We start from the raw sequence: 22,904 nt of genomic DNA, 5'->3' as shown, positions 1-22,904 counted from the left end.
GATAGCAAATGTACTGCTGTCCCTAATCCACTTATCAAGCCCCTGACTCTGGGTTAGTTTGCATGTCTAGATATGACTCCTCATTCTTTCCAAACAAGTTTTTTCCCCTACACACACACACAAATTTGGATTCGTTGCTTTCTCTAAGAGATGGGCCACTGGGGATCCAAAATACCTTTAATGATGATTAATAGCAATCTTTCAAAAGCTTCAGAGTAGCAGCCGTGTTAGTCTGTATCCGCAAAAAGAAAAGGAGTACTTGTGGCACTTCAGAGACTAACAAATTTATTTGAGCATAAGCTTTCAGCGTGTATGGTAACACCCACTGTTTCATGTTCTCTGTGTATATAAATCTCCGCACTGTATTTTCCACTGAATGCATCCGATGAAGTGAGCTGTAGCTCACGAAAGCTTATGCTCAAATAAATTTGTTAGTCTCTAAGGTGCCACAAGTCCTCCTTTTCTTTTTTCAAAAGCTTGATGACTTAACTCAAATACTGCCTTTCACAGACCACTTAAGGATGGTTGTATCTAGTTTGGGTCAGGTCTCTTGAAATATGATTTAAGGGCAGGTCTTCAAAATCCTCTGTCACTGCCCTTAGGCTAATCTGTCCCAATTTTGAAGAAGATATCTAAAGAGAAATGTGTAAGAGAAATTAATATAGGAAGCTGAAAATGATCTGACATTCATCCTTTTACCACTTACATTGTATGTGACCTCTATTTTGCGATTCATCGCTTCCAGTGTCATGAATTTGCAATACTGAAAGTGAGATAATACCAGCTTTTTGGTGCATTAGAAATGAATTTCGACCAATGGACAGGGAATATCCTTCATAATGAGGGATTGTTGAAAGATATATCTCAGACACAGACAAAGCTGTATAGATTTGCTGCAGTGAGGACCAGACAAAAGTTCCATGAAGGATTGATAGTCCTGCATTATGGTCTTAGTCTGCACACCTATTCTTCATACATATGCAAGATGAAGGGGGAAATCACTTGTCAGATATGAATCAAGTTGCTACAGCTAATGGACCCAATGTCATACCTCATTATTGTGTTCCAGTGTGGGGTTGGTTCCTATTGTTTTGTGTACAGTAAAGGCTTCTAAAATGGCAAAGCACAGTCTCATCCTGATCTGTGGTGGTAGGAATTCCTCAGTTGAGATCGATCCATCGGGAACCTCCTGTCTCTGGCCTCTCAGATGCCCCCCTGGGGAACATCATCTGTGACATCCTCACTGATGGCAACTGTCAGTGATTGGCACATAACATTGTTGTCAATTAACACTGCTAAGTCTTGGCAGCCTGTATGGGGTGTACTGTTCCCTGAAAGAGCTGAATTAGGCCAGGTGAGCCTAATAAACTGCAAACAGGGGAGATTTAGGATGAGTGGAGAAGCAAGGTTACCTGTGGAGGAACAGGTGGGGTTTCTATAGAGCCAGGAGGCTGGCAACAGTGAGAAAGGGATGGGAACTCATGAGCAAGGATTTACTTAGTAGGCCTAGAAGAGAGGGGTCTGACTAGGAAGGATGATGGAGGAGAAACTTAAAGCAAGTCCAGGCAAGAGAGCAGTAGGGTTAGGGAAACCCCAGATCTTAACTGCTTGCTATAGGACACTGGACTGAAACCCAGAGTAGAGGGCAGCCCTGGGTTTCCCTACCATCCACTGCAGAGTGGTTTTGCATGGGGCAGTGAATGAGAAGTCTGCCTGAATCATTGAGGGAGTGATATAGTCAGGTCAGAGGGTGTGAGGACTGCCTGATTCTGCTGGTGTAGAAGGACTTTGAAAGACTCCCCCAGAATGAGAAATCATAGTGTGACCTGGCTAGAGGGCTGAGTCATGAAGCAACCATGAGACTCCATGAGTGGGAGGAGAGCTGCAACAGTGAGAGAGGGGGGCAAAAAAAGGGGCAATGAACTGATTTTGACCCCTGACTTCAGTTCTTGGCTCCCAAGCTCCTGTCACTAGTTCTGCCTACCTTCAACCAGGATCCTGACACTACACTGGCATTTATGAATTGAAGGTTTTTGATTTTTTACTGAGAACTCAACATTTTCAGTGAAAAAACAAAACAAACCCCATCCCCCAAAAGACATTGCCTGACCAGCTCTACTTTTGGGATGTTGCAGATGAAGCCATATTTTACAACATCAGACCTTAAAATAACAGGCTGTTCTCTCTTTATGTATAAGATTGCACTAAGCACTCACATGTGATGCTACAAGAAAGAAATTATAATGTTTATATTACCAAAGATGTTCTAATTTATGGGCAAGAAACACAATAATTGGAATTAACTAACAGTCAGACCTGTCTGGAAAAGCCCAGAAGGATTTGATAATCTTTCTTTAGGTATTTTGACCCACTGGTCCATCCTGCCTGCTTAGGTTTAGATAGTTGAATCGTTATTTGGAGGTATCCTTGGAAATTACTTTTTGTAGGGGGAATGTTGCAGCTACTGGTATGTACTTCCATGCCTCTTCCAATCAGCACTCTCTTTATTCTCATCTTAATGATGTGGTGGTGATATTTTAACTGGATTTACTTATATATATTCTTGGTATATCTTTAACTGTTCTGCCTTGCTCCGGGCTGCACTTTGTGTACCAATGTCACTGATCCTTGCATTTCCTTCATAGTTTCTATAGAAAGCCTATAGTGCCACCACAAATCCAACTCTTCTCTTTCAGTCTCCCTTTGCACAGAAGACACAACAGCAGTAGTCTTCAACAGCATCTTTCATTTTCCAGCAAGAAGTCGTCCTGATTATACAGTGATTGAATCACTCTCAACATCAAAGTAACAACACAGTTGTTTCTCCTGGTCTTTGCCCCTCAAACTTGGGGAGCCTCCTCATCAAGTCCAGGTGCCTTAAGATGCACTTGAAAATCTCCTTTAGAAGAATGATTCTTCATCTTCTCTGATGTAATTACACCCTGAGTTGCCCACAGCTGTATTTGTGGTAATAAAAAACTAAGTTTCATTATTTTATACCATGACCATATTATTAACCTTCATTCACCTCCTGAAAACACAGTACAATCAGAACAGTGCAAGAAACCTTGGTTGCCATAATGTCTTACTAACATTTGGTATTATAGCAGCCTTGTTACTGCAAATATAGTTAGGTCTGTCACCATTCCTATTCTATTTGAAACCTCATTTTTCAGGGGGTTTATAAGTCATCCACTGTGATAAACACTGGGGTGAATCTTTGTCTACAAGTTGTCAGATAAAATAGATGAAAACATAGTGGCCAAAATATGTGTACTGTGTACATCCCAAGAGATGGCAAATAAAACCTCGAACAGATGAGGGTGAGTAGAATTATTTTAGCTGTATAAAAAATGCAGCATGTTAAAAACCTTCTGGAGCTTAAGTTAAACACTGGAATTATTATGGTTTCTTTACGCCATTTCAGCAGCACAAAAAAGGGATGTAAAACTGGCCCAGCCAGGATCACCCAGTGTCGGCATGATCCATGGGAACTGTACAGTGGCTATGACATAGCCCTTCCAACAACTACGCAGAAGTTGTATTAGGTTCTGACAGGAACTTTTCTGCTGTGGAATATTTCAAGGTTTGTCGGTGCAACACTATCAGAACCAACCCAAGAGGAAACTTTAGGGAGTCAACAGGTAGTGCACAGACACAAGACCTTAGGTGAGAAGATCATGGCTTCAAGCAGGTTCCCCAAGATACAGGCAGAATGCTTAACCCTCCCCAGGCAAAGAAATTGTGAGTGGAAGCTCATGGAGTTCCTTTCTCTTACAAGTATCATTCTGCAGGGTTTTCTGTACAGTGCATGATCTGGCCTAAGGTAATGCAACTCCTTGAAAAGATTACAAATATAAAGCCCACTGTAATTAAAGTCTAAGAGGACATAATATTTCAACTCCCACCTCACACAGTTTAACTGACACTTGTTCTTCTCAAGTTAAGGAACAAATTCTACCATAATTTACAGTCTATGCAACCTCAGTAACTTCAGTGAGGTTGCACAGGGCATAAGCAAAGGCAGAAGTGAAGTCTCGAATGTTCCCACTTTAAGACACCTTTGAGAATAGGATTCCTCATCATGAGATTCCTCCTAAATCATCCAAACAAACAAGGAGATGAGGGATCAGATGTTTTCCTTTTAATGATACATAAAGGTTTGGCACTTGGCAGGTTCCATTCATTTTGGAAAAGCACAAAAAATTCAAATGCTTATATGAGAACTATCTGAACCTACCAGGCAAACAAAATTGGCCCTGGAAATTTCATGAAAAGGAGATCTCTCCTTTTATTTTGGTATTTTATCTTCCAGTGACCACTAAACTAGGAAATAAGAAGAATGTAGGGAAGGAAAGAAGGTAAAAATGTGGTCTAAGCTTTTTGGAAGCTCAATAAAATTCTGATTCAGGGTTAAATCAATTCTTATGAACACATTTATGCAATGCTTACTTCCTATTAAGCAATCACTATGCATATAAAAGAGAAATGTTACTGGCAGGATATATCTTCAGGAATACATGGCGTGGGGGAGGGACAGACAGTTTGTGACCCATTCTTCCACTCCATCCATTTTGGACCCTGTCTGCACAAATTGTCAATTAAAATTGTGTCCTCAAGTGTATTCCCCATAGAGCAGATGCCAAGGACTTACCCATTAGTGCAGATACAAAGACTTCTAGCACCAGACAGCTGTTTCCTAGGTTAGTTACTGCAGTTTCCATACTTCAGATGGAACAAGTGACAGTCAATTGTCTGGCCAGTGCTGGTAAATTCAGGGAATTAGTTCCAAGATTAATTGGATCTAGCCCTTGTACTATGGCATATTTTAATTCTCACATAGGTTTCAATTCACCACCTGTGATAATTGGGAATTCTCTGTAATATTTATAATCTTATGTATGTCTGTTTCCCTCTGTACATTGCTACTCAGTGGGGCCAAAAGGGTTACATCTGCTTTTGGAGCAGAACAGGAGACATGATCTGATCCTCCCTGGAGACAAAGGACTGACTGAAAGGGAATAAGAGTTGGTTTTCAGAAGAGGCATGACAGCTCGCATCTGGGTCTACCAAAAGGTTAGAGAGACAAAGCCTGAAATGGAATCCATAGCTGCTTGGCTGGCTGATGGCACGGGCTTGACTAGATGGACTATGTCTTAATCTTTATTTCTTTATGTTAATCTATGGACTTTCTGATTCTGTATGTCAAGGGACTAATACATTTTATCTTGTTTTGAAAAAGGCTGCCTGCTGTCACTGCAAATACTCATGGAGAGCATTGCAACCTGGTACAGTTCAAGCCTCCAGCAGGAGTCTAGCTTGTCTGGATTCACTGAAAGGAACCACGGGGAGAGGCAGGGATCAGCTATGCCTGAAGTCCCAGATCTGGAGTCTTGGAGACCATGGGGCCTATCCCAGTTGGAAATATATGTGCCCCGGGGGCTCGGCGCACTAAAGGGGTCACTCCCAAGGGAATGGTTATAGTCTGGTCATAGATCAGACCTTGTGGATCCAGGATACGCCCATTATGCATAGGAATTACAGGCAATAGGGTAAGCAAGGTCACTTACTGTTCTCAAACCTTTCTAAATGCAAGCCTGAAAACTGAATTTCCTCTTTTTTTTTGTAGGTTTTATTTTTGGCTATTTTAATTAAAGCTGGGTAAAGAATGTCAAAAATATTGGGAATATGAGTAGTGTTTCTTTAAAACTCTATCACTAGGCCAAGCTGGGGGAGGAAGTGGGGTATGTATGGAAGGCTATAGGCAGAAGCTCTCCCAGGGGAAGAGGGGAAGGGGAGAGATTTACCTAAGGAATCATCGTATTTTCCTTATTCAAATAAAAGCATTTGCACTCTCATCCAAGGAAGGAACAGAAACAAAAATCACAAAGAAGCAATATACTTAGAAGAGAGAAAAGGTCACTTGAAGTATGGCCATTTGGAGTATGGAAACTGGAGTAAGTGACCTGCGAAATAGCTCACCAGAGCTAGAAGTCCCTGTAAACTGTAGTAATAGAGAAGTCCTTGAAATCTACTCTGAGGAATACACTCGAGGACACAACTTTAATTGACAATTTATGCAGACAGAGTCCATATCTTGATAATGAAATTCAATAAAGACAAGTGCATAATATTGTGTCCAGTTTTGTGCACCACACTTTAGAAAAAGATTTGGACAAACTGACGAGAGTCCAGAGGAGGGCAACAAAAGTGATAAAAGGTCTAGAAAACCTAACATCAGAAAAGGTTAAAAAAATGGGCATGTTTAGTTGTCAGAAAAGAAGACTGAGTGGAGACTGTTATAAAGAGAATGGTGATCAATTGCTTTCCATGTCCACTAAAGGAAAACAAGAAGTAATCAACTTAATCCGCAGCAAGGGAGATTTAGGTTCGATATTTAGGAAAAACTTTCTAACTACAAGGACTGGACTGGACAAGTTACCAAGGGAGGTTGTGGAATCCTTGTCACTGCAGGTTTTTAAGACTGGGTTAGACAAACACTTATCAAGGATAGTCTATGAGGTTTACTTGGTTCTGTCTCAGCATGGGGGCTGGACCAGACAAGTCAAGGTGTTTACCACCCATTTCTGTGATTCTACAGAACTGTCCCAAAAAACAAGGAACCCACAGAGTTCAAAAAAATCACCAAAATGGAATTATTTTCAATCATGAATAAAGTTAAGGAACTAATCTGCTTATAGGTTTTATGCAAGAAAAGTTTGCTAAATTAGTTGGATAAACTGCTCATTGCAAATTTCTGTTTTGTTGGAGAATATCATGGAAAATAAAATTTGAATTAAAAAATGTGAGCATTTTAAACAGAAAATTGAATCTAGGAGTTATGTTCATCTAATTGCGGGGGGGGGGGGGGGGGGCAGAAATATGCCATGTGAGCTGAGTCCAATCAAAACTGCTTGAATTTTGAACACTTTCAACAAACTGTTCACAGCTGTGCCATGGTCCAAGAATTATTCAGAGAAATATAATATATAGTTTTGAATAACAAATTAACAAAAGTTACAACCTGCTGCAGATAATTCATGAACAGAAAGAAGCAAAAATAATTCATTACAGTTACTAAAAACGATTCATCCAATTCAAGCTGTCATGCAGATTGTGGGATGCTTTAGTGTCAAACATTTAACATATCTATGTAAGTGAAAAACAATTCAACAGCATCACCAAAGACAAAACACTGATATGCTTAAACATGTTTTTGCAGTAAAAAAGGCATAATACAATAATGGCCATTGATGGAGCAGCAAAGATGAATGATTCTGGTAAACCATTATAGAGATACAGAAAAAAGACCATCTTCATGGGCAACCTCAAAGCAACCCAAAAGGACTGAGAATCCTGGAAGTGGATTATAAAAAGTCCCCAGTACAATAATATTGATTGCAATAGTTTAATTCTATGGCAATATTTTAGTGCTCATCATTTTTATTTTGTAGGCAAGAAAGCTTTTCTGGATGTGTTGCACAACGGAGGAAGTTATTCGTGAATTTTGGTATATATTTTTTACTAGTAAAGTAAATCCCCTGGGGCTATAACTCATTAACAGCAAACAAATACGATCAAATTTTTTCTTGAAAAGTTACATTGTATCCATTAATATTTATAAAAGAAATAACACATGCCCTGCATTTTTACTGTTCAGCAGGATGGAATGTTGATGACTGCAATAAAAGCACTTTAAGCCTAGACTGATCACAATAAAAAAAAAGGGTGCATAATGCTTCATATAGATTTACTAAATGAGATGACAGCTTACTAAAGCATTAAAAATGAATTATCATTCCTCATTTCCTGAACTATCTTCAATATTAGTTTGGCATGTGTGAAGGCTGATGTACAGTCTGTATTCTGTACAGACACTGTATCATACAATCTGTATTCTGTACTGATGTATCATACATCATTTCTAGACAATTTGGAGTGTTTGTGCTGATTCTATTAAAGAGACTTTAATTCAAAGAATTCTGACTGTAATGACATATTATTGTTAGTTCTTTAAAGTGAAATCTGTGACTATATCTGAGAAGTGAATTCGGTGGAGTACAGTATCTTTCAAATTGCTTCTCTTAACCCAATATACTGTAGAAAGGAGCATTAATGCATTTAAAAATATGCTGGCAGGCATATGTGGTTCTCATTGATTTGAAAAAGCAGCATACTCCAGGAAGCACCTGTACCAAGTCAGGAAGATGCTAACTTTAAGAATGGTATTATAGTGCTCCTCCACCCAGCCTCACCTATACTACACCATAGTGTGCCAGACAAAAGTGACTGAGCTTATTCTTGAAGGGAAACTGCATGTAAAAAGTAAAGACATTTAAAAGTTACTGGGATTTAAAAGCCCAAATTAATTACAGAATGAATAGTCGAAGCAAGGCTGTAAGTGATTAATAAGTACTTAAAATCTACATACAAGATGAGAACTAGGAAGCATAACTGATTCTTTATGGAAATGTTTTATTAATTGAAATGCTAACCAAACTGTCAAACTGCATGAATATCTGTGTTAAGACCAGAACAGGTGCTTTAGATACTGCAAAGATGATTAAGGGCTGGCTTCCTGTGTTTCACAACATCAAGGTCAAATGTCTTGTCCTCACCTTCCAGTCCTGTCACAACTCTCTAAGGGTTATTTTACTGGTTGTGGCAAAATGGCCAATTTTAGTCTGGGGGGTGGGTCCTGCACTTTTCTTGGCGGGGAGCTAAGATGCCACCCTCTGCCCCTGCTCTTGGGTGCCGGGAGCCCCGCTACTAGCCCAGGAAGGTGTAGAGGAGGGAAGCAGGGGAGGGGGTCTGGGTTTGCTCCTCGCTCTGAGTCCCAGCCCCTCTCAGCCCCTGTGGGTTTCTTACCCTCATCCCCCTTAGGTGGATACCCTCGGTCCTGAGGGGAAGGGAGTCTTCCGGTCCTGCTGGGCAGGGTCTCCCTTACTCCAATTCTCAGGTCTTCCAACTCTCTCAACACACCTCCAAGCTCTAGTCCTTCCTCCTCCTCAGTCTACCTGACGCAGGGGGTTTTATTAGGTTCCTACCAGGGCCTTAATTGACTGCAGGTGCTCCAATTAACCTGCTGCCACCTTCCCTAGTCTACAGGGAACCACGCCTTCATTAGCCTTGAGCTTATATATTTCCCCTCTAGCACTCTCCCACTGCTCCCTGGCCCTCCTGTATCACATGGCACATACTACTTTAGTTTGAGTGCTCTGAACCACCTAACTTATCTGCACGTCTTGTACCCTCTGCATTCAAATCAGGCAACTTCTTCTCTACACTGTCTAGGCACCAGCAGAGGAGTCATTAAGAGCACAGGAGAGACACGTTCCCTGCTCTTAGTTTCAGTGCTCAGTCTCACCCCAGCCAAGGCAGCTGGGACCAGCAGTTATAGGGAAAGTCCTGAAGAGCCCCCATAGCTCTGGACTGAAGCATGCTCAGTTGCCCTATAAGGAGTAGCGCATCCACAGTCTGAACACATGTAGGAGCAGTGAGGGAACAAAGCATGCTCAGCAAGGATGGATCTTTGTAGATCGTAGCTTCTAAAATTGATGAATTCAACAGAGGATGTGCACCCTGTACTTATTGAAAGGCTCATAAGCTGGCTAAATTTTGGCAGATTTCCTCAGAGATGGCAAGAAGCACATCCCTGAACCAAAGATTACCTCCCTGCCAAATTTCAAGTTTCTGCTCCAAAGAATGGAAATGCTAGAGCTGTTTGGCAGAATGTAACATGGGTATTTTTTCTGAGCCTCATTCTCAGAATTTTTTTCTGAAATTTTCCAAACATATATTTAGCCTGAGGCAGATGTCTGGTACATAAAATGTCAGCCCAAATGTTTAAAGTTTGGCAAAATGATAGCATGTGAAAACAGGGTCTTATAATGAGAAGATTTGGGCAACCTCATTCAGTGCTGCTAGCCCCGCCTATAATGAGCAAAAGAACAGGTGCTACTGTTGGAATATCTATCTATCTATAATGAATATACATTATGATTCATATATCCATGTAATACGTTATAGGTCGTTGAGGCTTGGTATGAATGACATGTGCTTGACATGAATACGTGTGTTGCAAGCTGGCAACTGAAGCAAGAACTTAAGGTTAAGAACTATTAGAACTATTTGTGCAAAAACAATCTTGTTATGTTCCGAGAAAAATACAGAGAATCATCAGAAAAGGAAACAACACCGGCTGAACAGATATAAAATTGTATGAGAACTGGAGGAAGTGGCATGCCTTGGCTCATGGCGGCCCTCCTAGGATTGTCTCTTTGGAATTGTGTGGGTAGAAGGCCTAGTAAACAAAGGCAAAGAACCGATGGTGTGACAGAACGGGCTATAAATGTTGCCTATGATTTCTGCAAACTGGAGTCATTTGCTGATCCAGAGCTCCTCGTGGATATAGATGTGGATTTCGCCAGCTCCCTGCATCTTATGATCTTATGATCACAAAGAATCTTTACTGGCCATCAGGACCATTCTGACCTTTGGACTCTGATATAGTATGTTTGGGGTGTGAATGTGGAGTGAGTAAGGTTTGTTTTGTAATCAATAAAGAGCATTTATAGTATTATATACCAACACTGTGTCCAGTATCTGCCTGCTCCCCATCCCGTAGGGAGACTTCTATTGTGGGTCTAACACTACCAATATTCTACTATAGAATATTTAATGTTATTAATATCTAGGAGACTTAATCTATTTTTCTCCATTATAAATCTATACAAAACCAAAACTGCTTACAGATAACTTTGAACAGCAAGACCCTAAAGTGACAAGCTGCAAAGCTGGATCTCAAAATTATATGGGTATTTAGATCTAGAAATTTGCTTCATGCTATTCTAGAGATTTGGTAGAGGCCAAAGGCAAAATTCAAATCAGGAATATTTGGAATCACTTAATTGGTTATGACTCAACTGTAAAAAGAAAGGGACAAATTCTGAGATATTGCTATTCTTAATCACCTCGATGTCTGACCTGAAGTAATTCAAACCTTGCAAAACTATTTATCTTGGACTACAGTTAAATAAGAACAAATATGACCCAAAAGAAAAGACAAACTGAAGAAGAAATGTCCGTGCTCAACTGTGTTCATTATTAGCAGATCATGATTCTGATGCAAGACTCTGCAGGAAGTTTATATTGACTAATGGCAACAACAACAAACTAGTTAAAAAGTTACAACTTATGAAAGGCTTAACAGAAGTCCAGGTAGAAATTTAATTGCAAGTAGGTTGTGAGAAATAAAGTAATAATTACTGTGAAGATGATATATGAAGCATGTATTGTATATTCACTGAGCCACACTTGCCTTTTGAGAAGGAGATCACTCAAAAGACCACCCCTCAAAACTGATGAAAAAGAGGCTAGTTGGCTACGGCAATTTGCTTCTCTCAAGTTAAGAGCACCTGGACAGGAGATAAGAAAGTAGAGGATCCTTGTCTTGCCATCTGAATTGCTCCTCTTGGAAATATCAAGAAATATAGATCTCTCTCTTTCAGCCTGAACAAAAACACTAGCAACAATTCTATTGAATGAGGACTGTAATTAAGTATTATATTACCTCGAACTGAACAAAAAGTTTCTGCCTATCCTTGCGACACCAGACACTGACAAACTGTTGACAGAATTGGAGAATTTACACCTAAATCACGAGGGGGAAAAATAGATGTTGTATGTTCTTCTATTCAGGTGATGACCTGACTAGCATTCCTATAACTAGTTACTACTTAGAACATGTGCATCTCTTTCTAAGAGCATAAAAGAACTGCAGGCCCTCAGTTTCATAATGGGCAATTGAGTCTAACTAATTTCTGCTCTGGGTAGAGAGAAACAACTTTGAATAGTGATTACCACTCTGAAACCTGTAATAATTCTGAGATTTTTGAACACTCTGGGTGAAATGAATGGGTTGAGCAAGGATTGAGTTGAAAACTGGGTAAAGACCTTTGGATCTGGTGCAATATAAGACTAGATCACTTCTTTAAAATGTTACTGAACCTATATGCTGGATAAGGATAGGCCTCAGCTGGACCTGATGGGCACAGACCTGGGAAGGGCTGGTGAGGAGCTGGCACCACTGCAGATGAAGCACTCTGTGCATCATACCTCACGTTTTAAAAGATCTTAATATTACTCAAATGGTATTCAAAAATACGTTTATTTACACCCTGTCGCTTAAAAAGAGTAACATAAATAATGGCTTCTCTATTTTAATGTACTGGGTTGTGTTGCAGTTTTGTGCAGACAGAAATGAAGAGGCACTACAATGCAAAAAACCCACATCAGTGATAGCATAAAGAGCCTTTGTTCTCATTTTATTTTAATGCGGGATGATTCAGAAACCTCTGCAAAGGTGGTAATTTCCTATTAAACTCTATCTTAAAGGAGAAATGCTAATTTTTGGTTTTTCAGCATTATACAGTTTAAACAAAATGTGTGGTGCTTTGGAGATTATACGTTTTGCAGGCTATGGACATATTATTGGAAAATCCTGCTTAAAAGGAAAGCAAGTAATTGCAATTTCACACAATGACAGAAGGAGCTTCACTAGGAGAGGGTAGAAGGGCTCTGTGTGAGCACTATAGGTATATAACAGTGACTGTGAGGGTAGCTCTCACCAGTAGGTGAAGGCATGGGGAACATGTATGAGCATCATCTCCTCTTTCTTTATTTACCACCTCCTCTAATCACCTGGCATATGAAGGATGACTCAGTACTCTGAATAGTGCTGACCACTGTGAACCTAATCCAAAGTTAACTGGAGTCAACAGACTTCCATTGCAACCTAAAAGTGCTCCTGAGTTTGCTTTACAACTGCTGTTGGCTGCACTCACCCTGGTGAACATGCTCTGTTATATATTGCAGCTTCATTTACCTCCTTCTACTATAGACACAGCACTAAAAGAAAGAGAGTTGTTAGGAGAGACTGGGAAGCAGACACATGCCCTGAGCATTGTAGGGGAGACATTTAAACCCTGCAAGGCACAAAAATACCGAGCTGTTGTTGCTCATAGTAGAGAAGTCATTCAATAATTATTTGTAGAAACCTGGAGTGATTATATCATTGTCTTAAATATAAAGGGAAGGGTAAACAACTTTAAAATCCCTCCTGGCCAGAGGAAAAATCCTTTCACCTGTAAAGGGTTAAGAAGCTAGGATAACCTCGCTGGCACCTGACCAAAATGACCAATGAGGAGACAAGATACTTTCAAAAGCTGGGGGGAGGGTTTTACTTACTAAGTTCTAAGACTCCATCCTGGCAAAAGCATCACACAGACAGACTCTTTGTTTTTCCCTCCCTCCAGCTTTTGAAAGTATCTTGTCTCCTCATTGGTCATTTTGATCAGGTGCCAGCGAGGTTATCCTAGCTTCTTAACCCTTTACAGGTGAGAGGATTTTTCCTCTGGCCAGGAGGGATTTTAAAGGTGTTTACCCTTCCCTTTATATTTATGACAATCATAGCCTAGTTCTCTGTCTTATTGGATAGAAGTAACACCAAACATCATGGAGAAGACACCTACCCCACCTTTTAAGCACAAATTCCACAGGAATTCTACACCAGTTATGCTTGTTGAAAATACAGAGTCTACAATATAGTGGCAGACAGTGATGTGTGATAGAAACAAAGGCTCATTGGTACTACTACAAGTGACCCTAACACTACAGAGCAGGAAGACGTTCCCAATACAGCTACATCAGGAAGTACAGAGAGAGAAGTCATGATCCACCTTTCACACTCCATTTGCAACATGTTGTATATGTAATGAAAGTAATACATTTGTAACTTTCTGATGTCCCTTTACACTTGGGGAGGAGTATGAGTGTACAGGAATCGGGTAGTGTCTCTTTAAACAATTTGTGGGCCCCTTAGTTGTGCTGTCTATGTTCCGTTTAGAACCTTGCCAGAGCAGCAGTGTGCATATGTAGCTAAGTCTTTCTTGTTGCATACAGTTCGTAAACATGGATATTCAGACTATACTATATCTGTGTGGTTCATTCATATTCTACCGGTAGAATAAAGAGCAAAAGACGACAGTTTTGAATACATACTTTAAATGTAAGTATTTTACTTAAATACTGCACCTATGAATAAAAGTTCCATATCAACGTCTAATCAGCAGTTCTGATATGTAACCAAGACATGCAGGATCTGATAGGCTACCACTATTTTCAAGATCAAATATCCAACTGTGTGTTACATCTTATCCATCTTTAAGCTGCAGGGATTGAGACAGATGAAACACACTAATCACCCCAGTCAATTGTAACAAACAGCATCTTTTCTATTCTGAATGCTCATCTTAAATTCAGATCTCAGCTGGGTCTGCAAATGCTACCTGGGAATCATCCTAAAGCTTCCCAGCTGAAAAAATATCTCTGGTATCAATTAAAATCTTTTGGACAACTGAGGTAGCTTGACCTTTAAAATTACTGCAAAGACACTAAAATAAGACTTATAGGAAGTGGAAACATTCATGCTAAGATGTTTACTGTGTTTGGGAACTCAACAATATAGACAAAGAAATAACAGCTACCATATGAGAAAACACTTCGTATGCAGAAAGGAACTTCATTTTGCTTTGACACCTCTTCTTTTGCTCAGAAATTATGATCTGAGCCCTAGGCTATCAAACACCAATGCACAAAATTATTCACAAAGGGTTTATGGTTCAAGTGGTAAATCCAGTCATTTGCAAAATGTTGACCCTAGTGAGTCAGCACAGGAAGCTTGATCTTTCAGTTTGATGAAAATGTAATTTTATGGATGTCAAGTCGAAGTTCAAAAGTGACATACAGTGTCATACAGATAAATAGTTTTGCTGACAGCAATGCCATACTTCATAAGCACTTGTCTGGCCAATAGTAACTATCATGCTCATTAAGAAGACTTCTTGCTAGTAAATGCACATTTGATCTCATTTTACATATCATGCATGTCTCCAGAATTAAATAATTAAGACAGACCTATTTAAGAACTGCAATTAACACTTTAGGTCAATCAATATTCCATTTTAACATAATAAAGTTCTGTGGAGATAGACTGTAGGGTTTAAGTTATTTTTTGCATGCACAGCTTTCATTAGATTTAAGATAAATTACCATCAGCTAATTTTGGAGCCAGTGTCAGACAAACCAAAGTGGGAACATGTTGTAAAATTGTGGCATTAATTATACTCTAGTTGTCACAGAATGTTAGGATATAGATATTCAGGCCTGTCTGTAAAGGCCTCTTAAGAATTTAGGTGTATTCTTATCACTTGGCTAGTTATAGAGGTATAAAAGAAAGAATCAAAATCACTCTCTGCCGGTGTAAGGGCCTTCTCTTACTGTGACAGTCTGAGGCCCTGTGCTTAGGCTAAGATATTTGGCTAAGCAGCAGAGGCAGCCATAAGCTGGGAAGCGAACGGTCACATCCTCACATTCCAAACTAGTCACTTTGAAATAAGGTGCTATTGGGCTGTTAGGAATACAATCCTGTCCTGATAATGCCTATCGCCTCCAGAGAAAGGGAAGTGCCTAGGGGTATGTCTACACTACGAAATCAGGTCGAATTTATAGAAGTCGGTTTTTTAGAAATCGGTTTTATATATTCGAGTGTGTGTGTCCCCACAGAAAATGCTCTAAGTGCATTAAGTGCATTAACTCGACGGAGTGCTTCCACAGTACCGAGGCTAGCATCGACTTCCGGAGTGTTGCACTGTGGGTGGCTATCCCACAGTTCTCGCAGTCTCCGCTGCCCATTGGAATTCTGGGTTGAGATCCCAATGCCTGATGGGGCTAAAACATTGTCGCGCGTGGTTCTGGGTACATATCGTCAGGCCCCCGTTCCTCCGTGAAAGCAAGGGCAGACAATCGTTTCGCGCCTTTTTTCCTGAGTTACCTGTGCAGACGCCATACCACGGCAAGCATGGAGCCCGCTCAGGTAACCGTCACAGTATGTCTCCTGGGTGCAGGCAGACGCGGTACTGCATTGCTACACAGTAGCAGCAACCCATTGCCTTCTGGCAGCAGACGGTGCAATATGACTGGTAGCTGTCATCGTCATGTCTGAGGTGCTCCTGGCCACGTCGGCCGGGAGTGCCTGGACAGACATAGGCGCAGGGACTAAGTTTGGAGTGACTTGACCAGGTCATTCTCTTTAGTCCTGCAGTCAGTCCTATTGAACCGTCTTATGGTGAGCAGGCAGGCAATACGGATTGCTAGCAGTCGTACTGTACCATCTTCTGCCGGGCAGGCAAGAGATGGGGATGGCTAGCAGTCATATTGCACCATCTTCTGCCGGGCAGGCAAGAGATGAGGATGGCTAGCAGTCATATTGCACCATCTTCTGCCGGGCAGGCAAGAGATGAGGATGGCTAGCAGTCGTATTGCACCGTCTTCTGCCGAGCAGCCATGAGATGTGGATGGCTTGCAGTCCTTCTGCACTGTCTGCTGCCAGCCAAAGATGTAAAAGATAGATGGAGTGGATCAAAACAAGAAATAGACCAGATTTGTTTTGTACTCATTTGCTTCCCCCCCTCCCCTGTCTAGGGGACTCATTCCTCTAGGTCACACTGCAGTCACTCACAGAGAAGGTGCAGCAAGGTAAATCTAGCCATGTATCAATCAGAGGCCAGACTAACCTCATTGTTCCAATAAGAACAATAACTTAGGTGCACCATTTCTTATTGGAACCCTCTGTGAAGTCCTGCCTGAAATACTCCTTGATGTAAAGCCACCCCCTTTGTTGATTTTAGCTCCCTGAAGCCAACCCTGTAAGCCGTGTCCTCAGTCGCCCCTCCCTGCGTCAGAGCAATGGCAAACAATCGTGCATCTGAGCTGAGAGTGCTGTCCAGAGTAGTCACAATGGAGCACTCTGATGGGGCTAAAACATTGTCGCGGGTGGTTCTGGGTACATATCGTCAGGCCCCCGTTCCCTCCCTCCCTCCATGAAAGCAAGGGCAGACAATCGTTTCGCGCCTTTTTTCCTGAGTTACCTGTGCAGACGCCATACCACGGCAAGCATGGAGCCCGCTCAGGGAACCGTCACCTTATGTCTCCTGGGTGCTGGCAGACGTGGTACTGCACTGCTACACAGCAGCATCAACCCCTTGCCTTGTGGCAGCAGACAGTACAGTACGACTGGTAGCCGTCCTCATCGTGTCTGAGGTGCTCCTGGCCACGTCGGCCAGGAGTGCCTGGGCAGACATGGGTGCAGGGACTAAATTTGGAGTGACTCGACCAGGTCATTCTCTATAGTCCTGCAGTCAGTCTATTGAACCGTCTTATGGTGAGCAGGCAGGCGATACGGATTGCTAGCAGTCCTATTGCATCATCTTCTGCCGGGCAGCCATGAGATGTGGATGGCATGCAGTCCTTCTGCACCGTCTGCTGCCAGCCAAAGATGTAAAAGATAGATGGAGTGGATCAAAACAAGAAATAGACCAGATTTGTTTTGTATTCATTTGCTTCCCCCCCCTCCCCCATCTAGGGGACTCATTCCTCTAGGTCACACTGCAGTCACTCACAGAGAAGGTGCAGCAAGGTAAATCTAACCATGTATCAATCAGAGGCCAGACTAACCTCATTGTTCCAATAAGAACAATAACTTAGGTGCACCATTTCTTATTGGAACCCTCTGTGAAGTCCTGCCTGAAATACTCCTTGATGTAAAGCCACCCCCTTTGTTGATTTTAGCTCCCTGAGGCCAACCCTGTAAGCCGTGTCGTCAGTCGCCCCTCCTTCCGTCAGAGCAACGGCAGACAATCGTTCCGCGCCTTTTTTCTTTGCGGACGCCATACCAAGGCAAGCATGGAGGCCACTCAGCTCACTTTGGCAATTAGGAGCACATTAAACACCACACGCATTATCCAGCAGTATATGCAGCACCGGAACCTGGCAAAGCGATACCGGGCGAGGAGGTGACGTCAGCGCGGTCATGTGAGTGATCAGGACATGGACACAGATTTCTCTGAAAGCATGGGCCCTGCCAATGCATGCATCATGGTGCTAATGGGGCAGGTTCATGCTGTGGAACGCCAATTCTGGGCTCAGGAAACAAGCACAGACTGGTGGGATCGCATAGTGTTGCAGGTCTGGGACGATTCCCAGTGGCTGCGAAACTTTCGCATGTGTAGGGGCACTTTCATGGAACTTTGTGACTTGCTTTCCCCTGCCCTGAAGCGCATGAATAGCAAGATGAGAGCAGCCCTCACAGTTGAGAAGCGAGTGGCGATAGCCCTGTGGAAGCTTGCAACGCCAGACAGCTACCGGTCAGTTGGGAATCAATTTGGAGTGGGCAAATCTACTGTTGGAGCTGCTGTGATGCAAGTAGCCCACGCAATCAAAGATCTGCTGATATCAAGGGTAGTGACCCTGGGAAATGTGCAGGTCATAGTGGATGGCTTTGCTGCAATGGGATTCCCTAACTGTGGTGGGGCCATAGACGGAACCCATATCTCTATCTTGGCACCGGAGCACCAAGCCGGGGAGTACATAAACCGCAAGGGGTACTTTTCAATAGTGCTGCAAGCTCTGGTGGATCACAAGGGACGTTTCACCAACATCAATGTGGGATGGCCAGGAAAGGTACATGACGCTCGCATCTTCAGGAACTCTGGTCTGTTTCAAAAGCTGTAGGAAGGGACTTTATTCCCAGACCAGAAAATAACTGTTGGGGACGTTGAAATGCCTATATGTATCCTTGGGGACCCAGCCTACCCCTTAATGCCATGGCTCATGAAGCCGTACACAGGCAGCCTGGACAGTAGTCAGGAGCTGTTCACCTACAGGCTGAGCAAGTGCAGAATGGTGGTAGAATGTGCATTTGGATGTTTAAAGGCGCGCTGGCACAGTTTACTGACTCGCTTAGACCTCAGCGAAACCAATATTCCCACTGTTATTACTGCTTGCTGTGTGCTCCACAATATCTGTGAGAGTAAGGGGGAGACATTTATGGCGGGGTGGGAGGTTGAGGCAAATTGCCTGGCTGCTGGTTACACGCAGCCAGACACCAGGGCGGTTAGAAGAGCACAGGAGGGCGCGGTACGCATCAGAGAAGCTTTGAAAACCAGTTTCATGACTGGCCAGGCTACGGTGTGAAAGTTCTCTTTGTTTCTCCTTGATGAACCCCCCCGCCCCTTGGTTCACTCTACTTCCCTGTAAGCTAACCACCCTCCCCTCCTCCCTTTAATCATTGCTTGTAGAGGCAATAAAGTCATTGTTGCTGCACATTCATGCCTTCTTTATTCATTCATCACACAAATAGGGGGATGACTACCAAGGTAGCCCAGGAGGGGTGGTGGAGGAGGGAAGGAAAATGCCACACAGCACTTTAAAAGTTTACAACTTTAAAATTTATTGAATGCCAGCCTTCTTTTTTTTGGGGCAATCCTCTGTGGCGGAGTGGCTGGTTGGCCAGTGGCCCCCCCACCGCGTTCTTGCGCGTCTGGGTGTAGAGGCTATGGAACTTGGGGAGGAGGGCGGTTGGTTACAGAGGGGCTGCAGTGGCAGTCTGTGCTCCAGCTGCCTTTGCTGCAGCTCAACCATACACTGGAGCATACTGGTTTGGTCCTCCAGCAGTCTCAGCATTGAATCCTGCCTCCTCTCTCACGCCGCCGCCACATTTAAGCTTCAGCCCTGTCTTCAGCCCACCACTTACTTTCTTCAGCCCGCCACTTACTCTCTTCAGCCCGCCACCTCTCCTCCCGGTCATTTTGTGCTTTCCTGCATTCTGACATTATTTGCCTCCATGCATTCATCTGTGCTCTGTCAGTGTGGGAGGACAGCATGAGCTCAGAGAACATTTCATCACGAGTGCGTTTTTTTTTTTTTCTAATCTTCACTAGCCTTTGGGAAGGAGAAGATCCTGTGATCATTGAAACACATGCAGCTGGTGGAGAAAAAAAAAGGGACAGTGGTATTTAAAAAAACACATTTAATAAAACAGTGGCTACACTCTTTCAGGGTAAACCTTGCTGTTAACATTACATACATAGCACATGTGCTTTCATTACAAGGTCGCATTTTGCCTCCCCCTACCACGTGGCTACCCCCTCAACCTTCCCCCCTCCCCGTGGCAAACAGCGGGGAACATTTCTGTTCAGCCACAGGTAAACAGCCCAGCAGGAACGGGCTCCTCTGAGTGTCCCCTGAAGAAAAGCACCCTATTTCAACCAGGTGACCATGAATGATATCTCACTCTCCTGAGGATAACACAGAGAGATAAAGAACGGATGTTGTTTGAATGCCAGCAAACATACACTGCAATGCTTTGTTGTACAATGGTTCCCGAGTACGTGTTACTGGCCTGGAGTGGTAAAGTGTCCTACCATGGAGGACGCAATAAGGCTGCCCTCCCCAGAAACCTTTTGCAAAGGCTTTGGGAGTACATCCAGGAGAGCCGCGAATGCCAGGGCAAAGTAATCCTTTCACATGCTTGCTTTTAAACCATGTATAGTATTTTAAAAGGTACACTCACCAGAGGTCCCTTCTCTGCCTGCTGGGTCCAGGAAGCAGCCTTGGATGGGTTCAGGGGGTACTGGCTCCAGGTCCAGGGTGAGAAACAGTTCCTGGCTGTCGGGAAAACCGGTTTCTCCGCTTGCTTGCTGTGAGCTATCTACAACCTCATCATCATCTTCTTCGTCCCCAAAACCTGCTTCCGTGTTGCCTCCATCTCCATTGAAAGAGTCAAACAACACGGCTGGGGTAGTGGTGGCTGAACCCCCTAAAATGGCATGCAGCTCATCATAGAAGCGGCATGTTTGGGGCTCTGACCCGGAGAGGTCGTTTGCCTCTCTGGTTTTCTGGTAGGCTTGCCTCAGCTCCTTAAGTTTCACGCGGCACTGCTTTGGGTCCCTGTTATGGCCTCTGTCCTTCATGCCCTCGGAGCTTTTGACAAAGGTTTTGGCATTTCGAAAACTGGAACAGAGTTCTGATAGCACGGATTCCTCTCCCCATACAGTGATCAGATCCCGTACCTCCCATTCGGTCCATGCTGGAGCTCTTTTGCGATTCTGGGACTCCATCATGGTCACCTCTGCTGATGAGCTCTGCATGGTCACCTGCAGCTTGCCACGCTGGCCAAACAGGAAATGAGATTAAAAAGTTCACGGTTCTTTTCCTGTCTACCTGGCCAGTGCATCTGAGTTGAGAGTGCTATCCAGAGCGGTCACAATGGAGCACTCTGGGATAGCTCCCAGAGGCCAATACTGTCGAATTGTGTCCACAGTACCCCAAATTCGACCCGGCAAGGCCGATTGAAGCGCTAATCCACTTGTCAGGGGTGGAGTAAGGAAATCGATTTTAAGAGCCCTTTAAGTCGAAATAAAGGGCTTCATCGTGTGGATGGGTGCAGGTTTACATCGATTTAACGCTGCTAAATTCGACCTAAAGTCCTAGTGTAGACCAGGGCTAGAAGATGTAAAAGGAAACTTAGTTTGATAGCATCCTGTCTGGCAAGAACTCACTTATCAATAGCTGGGATGTGAAATCCTCATTTCTGTATTGTTTTGTCATAATAGTTCCCACTTTGCTATTGTTTATTTGCATGGTCTCTGCCTGGTTCTATGATTGTTTCTGTCTGCTGTATAATTAATTTTGCTGGGTGTAAACTAATTAAGGTGGTGGGATATAATTGGTTACATAATCATGTTACAATATGTTAGGATTGGTTAGTTACATTTCAGGAAAATGATTGGTTAAGGTATAGCTGAGCAAAACTCAAGTTTTACTATACAGTCTGCAGTCAATCAGGAAGTGTGTCGGTGGGTGGGAAATGGGAACAAGGAATGGGGGTGGGGAAATTGAATCATGTTTAGCTAAGGGCAGGAATGGGAACAGGGCCAAGGGTAAGGCTCTGTGGTGTCAGAGCTGGGAAGGGGGAGACTAAGGAAGGAAACTGGAATCATGCTTGCTGGAAGTTCACCCCAATAAACATTGAATTGTTTGCACTTTTGGACTTTGGGTATTATTGCTCTCTGTTCATGTGAGAAGGACCAGGGAAGTAAGTGGGTGAAGGAATAAGCCTCCTAACACAGAACTCAAAACTGAATTGCAGGGTTGGTTTGTTTTAAACTTCACCTATGTGTTTCCTTTGGTTTTGTTAGTGACAGTAATGTTATTTATATACATTTTTCTCTTCCCTGCCTCAGAATAAGTAGAAAAATGGCAAACTCAATGTATAAAAAGTTATATATGGGATTTGGTAGCAAATTAGGAGCAGCTCTGGTGTAACTATACAGTTCATCTTCTGCTTGTGGAGGAAAGAGTGACTTATGAGGTACCCATATTGGAGAACTTTGGTTCTCCATTTCTCTCCATCTATTCAGAAGCAAGTAAAGTAAAGTTTATCTTCCTCTCAGTTTCACAGCTTTGCAGATGAGGAGTGTGGTGCATGAAAGTGCAAGGTGAGAAGTGATGAGCAGGACAGAGTAGAATCCAGGTTTACGTCTACTGGAGAGCCTTGTAGCAGGAGTAATGTCAATGTAGACGTGTCCCCCTACATTATTCCCCCATTTGTCCACTAAGGATAACACTTCAGTCCAGGCCTCCACTGATAAATCCATTCTTTACCCACTCCCTACCATTTTTGCCCTGCTTTCTTGAATGTACTTGAGCAGGCGTAGAAGTGGCAACCTTATTTACATCCATTCGTAGGCTCCACTTACACTTGCCTCCTACTTTTGTGCCTCCTACTGCAGAACATGTAAGGGCTTGGATGATCACTCCCACAAAGTCTCATTTGATGCTAGCTATCCCTGTGGAATTCCAGGACCAACCATTTCTCAATGTTTTAGAAAAGTAAAACAATGCAAGGTGACATTTACATTTTTGTTTCTCAGACAGCATTTTCAGGGGTGGGTGGGTGAGGAGTTACACTGCCTGCAGGGACAGTGGCCTGCCTGCAGGGACAG

This window comes from Eretmochelys imbricata, chromosome 1 (assembly GCF_965152235.1).
Source record: "Eretmochelys imbricata isolate rEreImb1 chromosome 1, rEreImb1.hap1, whole genome shotgun sequence".
In the NCBI taxonomy this organism is placed as follows: Eukaryota; Metazoa; Chordata; order Testudines; family Cheloniidae; genus Eretmochelys; species Eretmochelys imbricata.
Note: the sequence above shows the minus strand (reverse complement) of the source record.